Source organism: Nicotiana attenuata, chromosome 3 (assembly GCF_001879085.1).
Source record: "Nicotiana attenuata strain UT chromosome 3, NIATTr2, whole genome shotgun sequence".
NCBI lineage: Eukaryota > Viridiplantae > Streptophyta > Magnoliopsida > Solanales > Solanaceae > Nicotiana > Nicotiana attenuata.
Window position 1 is genome coordinate 28,070,492 of NC_031991.1, and position 10,614 is coordinate 28,081,105.

The 10,614-nt window shown below is 36.1% G+C and overlaps 1 protein-coding gene across 5 annotated transcripts in view; it reads right to left on the bottom strand.

Moving 5' to 3' along the window:
* Positions 1 to 779, bottom strand: part of LOC109223442 (non-lysosomal glucosylceramidase-like) — an 8,186-nt gene extending 7,407 nt beyond the window's left edge. Inside the window, exon 1 of one of the 5 annotated variants that reach the window (XM_019387748.1) lies at positions 662 to 779. The gene's annotated coding sequence lies outside the window, so the exon portion shown is untranslated. The other 4 variants (XM_019387753.1, XM_019387750.1, XM_019387749.1 and 1 more) reach the window with 4 other exon arrangements.

Genomic DNA, 10,614 nt, shown 5'->3' on the forward strand with positions numbered 1-10,614 from the left:
TATACAACCATCTGGTGTGCAGAACTCACTAGTCGACTAATCCACTAAAAAGAAAAGACTTCAATGGTCTTTTCAAGAAATGAGAATAAAACCTGATCATCTTCAACTTATTTTTTCCCTAGAAGCATACTTCTTGAAGGTTTGGTATTAGCTGTAAGTCAAACTTTTTGACACTTATGGCTAAAATTGGATAAGAAATAGTTTGATTAGAAGACTTAAATTGGTCCAAACTCCAAAGAGGCAAATAAGTGAGGACTTTTTCTTCCATTTTTATCCTCTCCATTAAAATTCAACTTCCAAACAGTCCCCTCATCCACTTCAGGAAAGTCAAGATTCTAGACATTACTCTTCCATGAATTTGAAATCTATTCATTAAAGCAAAACTAAGCATTCGCCAGATTAATGCAGTAACAAGAGAAAACAAAGATATATAACGAATGCAACTGGTATATACAATGAGAGCCCTTTTTCTTCCTCTGATGGATATAATACTAACTTCAACTTTACCACACCAGTGGAATAAAAAAGCAGCTAATCAAATCAATGATCAACAATCTGAAACTACAGCAATATAAGAAAAAATCAAGTGACAGAAAATTCATATTTAACAAAAGGTAACACAAATATGTAAGTTAACGTCAAGAAACTGCTAAAAACTTACCTGGACGTAGAAGAAGAAGTGGCAATTATTTTAAGTTTCCTTGAACTTCAATTGCCAACTCATTTTATAGTGTAACTTTATTAAAAAAGCGACAATAAGCAATGGGGTTGGTGGAGGGATTGCATCTTCTAGAGTTGGTGCAAAAGAGTCCAATAATATTTCTTTCGTTTCATTAAATTAATGTTATAGTAACACATAATAATTGAAAGGTAGCAAAGGCGTCACTTTCAGTTGCAGGGCCTTGACAACAACTTTTCCAAATTCCCTACATGAAGATTTAGATTGATATGCATGTTGTTATGCCTGAGGAAGACACAAAACCCAAAATAAAGAATGATAAAAAATATCAAATTTTAACATGGAAAGCTCTTCAAATCGAAAGTAAAATTACGGGATCACAAAGATCCAAAAACTCCACTATAACAATAAGATGGTTACAAAATTTCTTCAAATTGGCTACACAACAAGTATTAAACACGGGGTAACACTAGCTACAAGAGAAGAAAGAGGAGAAGTCACAAAAATGGAGCTGCTGTTCGGGGCTCGAAATCGGATGCTAAGGGAAATCCAAATCCAAATCCGATCTTCACCGTTCAAATCAAAGGCCAAGACATTATGAACACTCACTCAAAATTTCAGCCCGATCCAACGGTTAAAAAATCGGAAAACATGATTTGAAATTAGATGGTCAGAACAAAATCTGAGTGTTAATGGTGTCAGTCATGTGTTTAATATCCGTGTTTAATAAGATTTTCATATTATTAATTTGTATGACAATTGGAAAAACATTTTGACGAAGCGATATCACGTGGCACCACTTCGCTATATGTCCGCCCTTGAACATGGGCATGGGACAAACTCCCCCTCCAGCTAAAGGGCTTTAATATGTCTTCAAGTAGAGGAACTATTGATAGGCTTGAAGCCTGTCAATTTTCTGCAAAACTCATGCTTATCTGCAAGCTTAACTGCGAAACCCTCATGCTGCTCCATATAAATCTCCTCATCTAAATCATCATGAAGAAAATCAGTGTTTACATTCATCTGCTCTACCTCTAAATCTAGACTCGCAGCAAAACATAGAATTACACAAATAGAAGACATCTTCACAACATGGGAGATAATTTAATCAAAGTCAACTCCCTTCGTCTAGCCAAAACCATTAACAACTCACCTCGCCTTGTACCTAGGCGCAGATGTATGTTGATTTTGCTTACTCTGAATATCTATTTGTTTGATAAAGTGTAATGACTCGATATGTCATTCTGAGTTTTAACACTTATTCAGTGTTACGAAACCTCGATTAGCTCCGTTTAGTATTTTTCGATTTATGTGCGCAGTCCGTATCTTTTTTCCGAAAAGTTTTTATGTGAAAAATCAAGAAAATATGAATTTTAGCTTTAAAAATAATTTGAGTTGACTACGATCAATATTGTGTGTAAATAGCTCCGGATCGATTTTTTGACGATTCCGGTGGGTCCGTATTGTGATTTTGGACTTGGGCATATGCCCGAAATTGAATTCGAAAGTCCCTAACTTGATTTGACATGATTTGTTGAAAACTAGTAATTTGAAGGTTTAAAGAATTCCTAGGTTTGACCGTAGGTTGACTTTATTGCTACCGGGTTCGAATTTTGGTTTCGGAACTTGGTATAGGTTCATTTTACTATCTAAAATTTGTCTGCAAAATTTGGTGCAAAACGGAGTTGATTTGATAGGATTTGGACGCTTGGTTGTGAATTTGGAAGTTCTTGTGTTTCTTTGAAAAATTCATGCATTTTGATGTCCGATTCATAATTCTAGGTGTTATTTTGGTATTTTGATCGCGTGAGCGAGTTTGTATGATATTATTGTATTTGTGTGCATGTTTGGTTTGGAGCCCGGGGAGATCGGTTGAGTTTCGGATAGGCTACGGGCCATTTTTAGACTTGGGAGATAGCTGGTTTCAGCTAAGTATGATTCAACGTGTTCGGAACTCATTGAAGAAGTTTGAAGTTCATCAGTTGATTAATTTGGTTTTATGGTGCGATTCTTAGCTTTGATATTACTTTATGTGTTCTGAGGCTTCGAGCAGGTCCGTATTATATTTCTGAACTTGTTGGTACAGTTAGACGGAGTCCCAGGTGGCTTGGGCGTGTTTCGGACCACCTGGAGTTAAGTCCAAAATATCAAAAATTGCTGGTTCTGATTTCCTTCTTCGCGAGCACGGAGTTTGTATCGCGTTCACTATGAAGTATTGCGGACTGGGTCATTTTGTGCTTAGCATTCCCGAAGACTGGTCGCGTCCGCGATGGCTTGGGTCCAGTGGCCTTTGAGTTTGAGTTCGCGATGGATGTCCCGCATTCGCGTTGAATGAACTGGGTCTGGCGGGTCAGTTGGCCTTTGCCCTTCACGTTCGCGAAGGGTGGAACGCATTCGCGAATATAAGGATGGGCTAGCCTTCAACAAGGTCGCGTTCGCGAAGAGCCTTTTCTGGGCGTGGTAGATTTTTGCCTTCGCGATCACGAGACCTTATCGCGATCGACAAGAAGGGATGTCTAGGCAGTGACTTGATTTAAAAACGGGACTTAGGCTATTTTCTTCATTTCTTACATCTCTTGGCTGATTTTGGAGCTCTTGGAGAGGGATTTTTCACCTAGCATCTTGAGGTAAGTAATTTCTATATAATGTGAGTTTAATACATAAATTATGGGTAGATTTTAACAGAGAAATTATAAAATTTTAGAATTTTGTTGAAAAACCTAAGATTTGGTAAAATAGTATTAGACCACGAAATGATATGGAATTGATTGGAAATTATATACTCCCTCTGTTTCAAATTAAATGAGGTAGTTTGACTCGACACGGAGTTTAAGGGAAAAAAGAAAGACTTTTGAAATTTGTGGTCTTAAAAGCTTAAGGGGTAAAGTTTTGTGGGGCCATGACTTATGTGTGGCTATAAAAGCTTCTCATTAAGGGTAAAATGGGTAAAATGAGGAGTTTAATGTTGAATTATTTCCAAATTTAGAAATGTGTCATTTATTTTGGAACAGACTAAAAAGGAAAGTACCTCATTTAATATGAAAAGGAGGGAGTATTTGAGTTCATAAGGTCATGGGTAGCATTATTCTACGAAAATTTTCGTAATCCGGACACGTGGGCCTGGAGTGACATTTAGGAACTTTCCGATTTGGGTTGGATAATTATTCTAATAGGTGAATTATGAACTTTTGAGCTTATTGATTAGTTTGCACAGCCTTTGGCTAGTTTCGGATTGCTCGACATCGATTCGAGGCAATTAGTGTAGTTGAAGAGCTTAATAGTGGACTTGAAAGCGAGGTAGGTCTTTTTTTTTTTAGTCAAATCCACTAGGCACAGTGCCTAGGGTTAGTTTTTATATATATGGAGTCAACTAATACAACCACGGAGGGGAATATGAACCTTACCTCCAAAACTATGGTGGATATCCAATTGATTGTCCAAAGGTGACAATCAATTGAATCCTGTACACAGTTTGAAATTAGACCTATAAAATGGTGCCATATGCCTTTCCATATTGGGTTAGCAAATGGACCCCAAAAACAAAAGAAACCAAGGTCAACTATGCAAAAAGGACGGAAGGATCACTCCTTCCATTTACAGAAGAAACTATACCTAAAGTTTGAACTAACTACCCCCAATAGTAGCGTGACAAAAAACAGATGTACAACCATGAGTGGAGAGTAGTTCTCTGTAACACAAGGAACTTGTCTTCGTCATAGCTTTACCATTTAGGAGAGCCAATCTGAAGAGAAGCATAAGAGAGGAACAATGAAATGTCTGTGTGTGATGCCGTGACAGAAGAGAATATGGAGCACTACATTGAGTCATTGATGATATGATCTGCCCATTGTGTAATCTCTTGCTCCTGAGATAAGTTTCTTGCCTAACCTTGTAAAAGAGAATTAATCCCATAGGTATTTAAATTATTATTTGTTAATAATTGTGGGTGCTACGTACGCACGACGTAACGAGTATTCGTACGTAGCTAAAATCATGTTTATGTACGGGTAGACTTAGGGCCTTATCATGCAATACTTTAGTTTAGTTACTTGAATTTATAATTGAAATTTGATTTGGAATTATGTTAGGCCGAGCTACGTTACTTTATGTTTTGGCGGAATATTCGATTGTTGATAGAAAATTATGCTCCTTTATGTGCCTATCATAGTGTTGCAGACGTATGTCCCGTAGTTCGGAGAGTTTCCCTATTCTTGTGGATCGGGCCGAACAACTTGAATATATATATATATATATATATATATATATATATATATATATATATATATATATATATTATCTTTATGTCTTTATTCTTCTTAAGTGATACGAGAGCAATACTCTTATCAAATGGAGTTGTTTTCTATGTAGGTCGAAACGAGTTCTTTTAAAATTTGTTCTAGGTAGATAAAGTGCATGACTAAGTCTATTATCGAGCAAAATCATATTTCTATGTCTACCGAAATAAAAGGTTTCAGCTTTTCGGGGTATTTAACATAACTAATAATTCTATATTGAAAAAATTTAAAAACTTCAAACAATTTTGATCGGTATTCAACTAAGGGCCCCGTTAAGTAAGATGGGAGCCAATACAAAGCGCTCTCTCTCTCTCTCTCTCTCTCTCTATATATATATATATATATATATATATATAATGAGATGCATCCATGGACGAGCCGTACAACCTCGGGATAACTCGTGCGTAATATCGCTAGGAGTCCGATTATATCTGATATTTCCTTCATGATTTGAGAATTGATAACTACTTGATGGTTCTTATTTGTTGAAATTGACATGTGATAATTGGAGATTTTAAATTGATATTTAGCCAAAGAATTACTTATTTATTATTTCTTATTCTAGTGTTACTGTTGTATTCCATGTCTATTTATAATAGCTGCACGTTATTTATTGACCACTAGTAAGTGTCGATGTAGACCCCTCGTTACTACTTTTTCGAGGTTAGACTAGACATTTACTGGGTACACGTTGATTTACGTACTCATGCTACACTTCTGCACAAATTGTATAAGTACTGAGGCCGGTACATTTGGTATCCGTTTAGGCGTGCATCCACATTATCCGGAGACCTAGTGGTGAGCTGCTTCCCATGCTCCATTCTGCAGCACCCGGAGTCTCTTCCTTGTTGTATTTACTATTTCTGTCTATTTTATTTCAGACAGTAGTTATAGGGATTTTGTAGATTGCTCGTGCACTTGTGACACTGAATTTTGGGTATAGTTAGTAAATATTTATGGTATTGCCTAACTTTGTTACAATTTCATTTTCATGTCTTATTTATGCGTCATATCACAATGATCTTTTATACATAATTTATCTATTAATTAAAAATTTATGATTTCAAAAGCAATAAGATGTGTAATTAATTTGATAGTTCATTGTTGGCTTATCTAACGATGATGTTGGATGCCATCACGGTCTATAATTGGTTTGGGGTCGTGACACTTTTGGTCTCTGACAAATATTTAACAAACTCTAATTTTAAATTTGACAAAAAATATGATTTTTTTCAACAAGAATATAATATAAAATGGGAGGTGATGAACCCGATAATGAAGTTCTTCGAGAGGGGGAGATGATGCGTACTCAGAGCTAACTCAAGCCAAATGAATCCTTCGAGTAAATCATTTACGAGAAATCAAGCTAAAAGATTAAATGAGCTTCAAGGTTTAGCTCAAAGGATCATGTATCGTGACCTTGAGAACTATGGAGGAATTAAACAAGTAAATCCAAGTCCAAATTAATCTCCTTGAATCAAAGGGATCTTGTGACAAGAACTCTTGTTTAGCTCATGTTCCTCCGAGGCTAACTATTTAGGACATTTTTTTACTTCTGTCTCTTGAAGCGATTGCTGCAAAGAATTGATCTGAAACGAAACACTTCATCTATAACATTGTAGAAAGGATAGAATATGCGTACAAAAAAACTTTTTGAATTCCCGGTGGAAAGAGATTTCGCTAACAAAAAAGCCTTTGCGGCAAGTCAAGGAGAGGTTAGGTCAAGGGATTTCAGATAGAAGTCCCATCAATCAGAAGAAAAGGATGTTCCAGGAAAGAAGGAAACAAGGATATCCAAAAGAATAGGCCTTGAAGGAAGGCATGAATGAGGGGAGACCGGTCTAAGGGCTAAAGTCGTGGCTACTTCAACCAAAAAAAGAGTGACCCCCTATTCAAACCAAAAGAAGTACCTCACATCACTTACGAAGAAGTTGTTGGAGCTGGGCTCCGGCCATAACCTGCTTCCATCTGTTCTAAATGAGGGAATTCAGGCAGGTATAGTCGAACTGAACCCTTCCATTACAAAGTGGAAGATGCCCCTCACAATGGGTATGATTACTGTATTTCTTATATTTGACTCTTCTATTTGATAATATATATAGGGAGTTGGGGCAGGTTGAAGGGGAGGGGCAGACAAGAATTCGAACTGAGGAAATTCAAAAAAGAAAATAAAGTCTCTCGGGGAAAAGAAGTAAAATTCGCGTTAGCCGGCTTTTGTAGCAAATTCTATTTGTTCTTCACCGCTTTGGGTTGTGGGGCTTGCTTCCTAGCCCTAGTGGGAGTAGTGACTAGCGTTATAGGTCGTTGGAAATTTTATAGAAAAATAATTTTCTTTATTTTCGTTTTTTTATTTTTGTTTATAGATAGATATATAATATAATATTATTCTTTCTAAAGAGATTCGATTCGGAACTCTTATATGTCCAAGGTTCAATATTGAAATAATTTCAGAGGTTTTTCCTGACTTTGTCCGTGTCAACAAGCAATTCGAAATACCTCGACTGTGGTCATAATTAGTGATGACAAAAGAAATAAAAATAATAATTATTCATCTATATTATTCATTAAAAATGACTGAATAATGAATTTTTTAAAAATGGGTCAAATATGGATAAGATCCACATATCACTTAAAAAATAGATAACCACTGAGTTTAACTTTTACATTTGCAAATTTTCACAAGTTTGGTAGACTAGGAATTCTCACAAAAGTGATCATATTCAAAAAGTCATGGATAATATGAATTTTTATATTCTACGCCAGTTAACTCATTTTTTATCCGTATTAAATATGAGCCGAACAAGATATTATATTCTTTTTTATATTATCCATTTTGACCCACCTATTTCAACCCGATTCTCCCGTTTATCACCCCTAGTCATAGCTATAAATGCTCATTTTATTTGTCTTCTTTCTTTTTAGAATGAGTTCGAGTAAATAACCCAACGCCCATTTAAGGCCAAACGCTAGCTTAGTTTATTTTGTCAAACCGAGCAATCCAAAAATCTAGAGAGAATGAAAATGACAATTATAACCTTCTCTCCTCCATTTTATATTCAGCCAATCCCATTCACTATGCCTAACAACTTGTTTGGAGGGTTGTTTCTCATTGTATCGTATTGTATTGTTATCCCAAAATAATGTTTGTTTTGATTGTTTCATTAAAATTGGTTGTATTTTATTGTTAAATCTATTGTTCCAGAACAATAAAGAGTCCTCTTTTTTTAAACAACCGATTTGGTATGGTGGGATTGTTTCCTATTTTTCTTTCCAATTATGCCCTAACTTATTACTCCATAATTTTATTTTACCTTTTACTTTTTTTCTATTTTAGTTCCAATCTCCTACCTATAACATATTTTTTTTTTCAGAACTTCTGCCGCCAACATTAAATGTGTTTTGCCTCCTTCTGTTGTATTTTTCTCCTAATTTGCTTTTAACTCAATTTTAATTAGCTCTGCTCCGTTGTTTTGCCTTCTTCTGTCTCGCTCCTTTGTTCTGCTTTCTTAAGGTATTTTCCCCTCCCCTGTTTTGTTTTTTAAATTATTTTTATGCATAATTTTTGATAAATTTAATATTTAAACAATTGAGAGTATTTTAGTAAACTTATCAGTTACAGTACAGTACGATACAGTCAAACCAAAAAGCATAATATTATTTAACAATAATAAATAATACAATCTATCCAAACATTGTATTGATAAAACTATACGATACAATATAATACATTATAAAACGATCGGGAACACTGATCCAAACGGAGTGTAAAACCCTAAACCCTAGTTCTACGGCAATGGCACTGTGTGCGTTCTGTCTCCGGCGAGCCGTTTCTGTCTCCTCTTCCATTTTGTCCCAAATATCCAATCAATCAAATCTGATTTCGTCACTCTCCTCTCCAACATCATCTTTTACTCAAAAAAAATGCCTTTCAGTTTTACTTTCACCGCCTCGACTCGAGGCTATTTAGGTCGTGTACAATTTTACTATCCTCAAGGTCTGAGTACCCTCAATGGCTCGAAGGATGTGATTATGAACGTTGGCTTATTGTAATGCATTTTCCTAAAGATACTCAGCTTACAAGGGAAGAGATGATTGAAACTTACGTTCAAACTGCTGCTAAAGTCTTCGGAAGGTCATTTTTGCACCTAAGTCACACTGTACGTAATTCAAAGAAGATGAAGTCTTTTCTCTGGTGAAAATTCAACTTTTGCAAGTCTCTGTATTTGGACGATGTAGCTATATATAGGATGCTTTTATAAGCTATATATAAGATGCTTCCGTATGGTTTAGACGCACGCCACGGGTTCGAATAGTGCGGCATATCATACAAAAACATGATAGTTAAGGGTAGAGGAGTGGCAAGCTTATTGCACTAATGACCTTTGGGATTTCTTGGTTATCAAAAAACACAACTTCCTCTCATTATTTTGTTCCTCTCATTAATGACCTGGGTTCACTCTTTGGACCATTCCTATTCTTCCCTGCACGGGAGTCATTTGTACAGTTTTTAGGCAGATACATATTTTCTTAGGGCTTTTTGTGTGTCACTCATTGGTTTGAGTTGTTATATCTACTGAAAGAATTTTTTTGTTGATCTTCACCTGACAAAGAATTTTACAAATTTGTAACCATACTATAACTATAAGCTATTCTACTTTAGCTTACCTCCATGCACGAGTCCGAAACCAAAATGTTGCTATTTTGGACTCAAAACACATAAATAGGTGTAAAAAAAAAGGTAACAATAATATATATAACGCCAGAAATAGTGGCGCTATATCCTTTTACGGTAACGCACTTTTATCAGGAAAAAACATCCCCTTTGCAAGTACCGTTGGTCTAGACTCATCCCACATTGCTGTGTCCGGATTTCATCAAAATCCCTTGTGAGAGCTTCCACATCCGGCACGGCTGGCAAGTTATCAATGTAAGGAATCTCTCTTGAATGAAACGGCACTTCGGACTCATACACTCTTCGTCTAGGGGGTCTCTCTTCAAATCAGGTCCTTCCCTCCTCATCCTCTACATCACCATCCTTACGAGCAAAGGGTGTCTCATCCCCAGATTCATCCGCATTGTTATCGTAATCACTGTTCTGTTCCTGACTCTGTGCATCTGCCAGGTCCTGATGTAATACATCATTTTCGGGCAATTGAGTGAGTTCAACTTGCTCGTTTTCACTGCACAACCACAAAATTAAGCTAACTATTAATAAAATAATTTCCATATTTTGCGTAAATCACTTCACTTACAAGTCGTAATGTGATAAAATTTCATGATGGACGTTATCAATTAGGTGATGACTACCGGATGGGCCACTTGTAAAATTCATATCCGGCCGCGGTACCCCCTATTTAATATGTGAGCGTTAAGACAAATCAATATACAACAAAATATACATAATTAACACAAATAAAAATTAAAATTTACCACTCGTTTGTGAGTTATGGAAAGCAGGATTTAATTATTTTCTCGCTGCTCATTTCACCGGCTGTTGATAAGTTTAAATCAAAGATAACTCTTTCATCCGGAACTTGTCCGGCAAAAACTGTTCCAGAATACCCCCCGATGACTAGGGGTTATCTCTACTACGCACAACCTCATTTTTTGGAACGTCTTCGACCTTCACGTACATCTCCA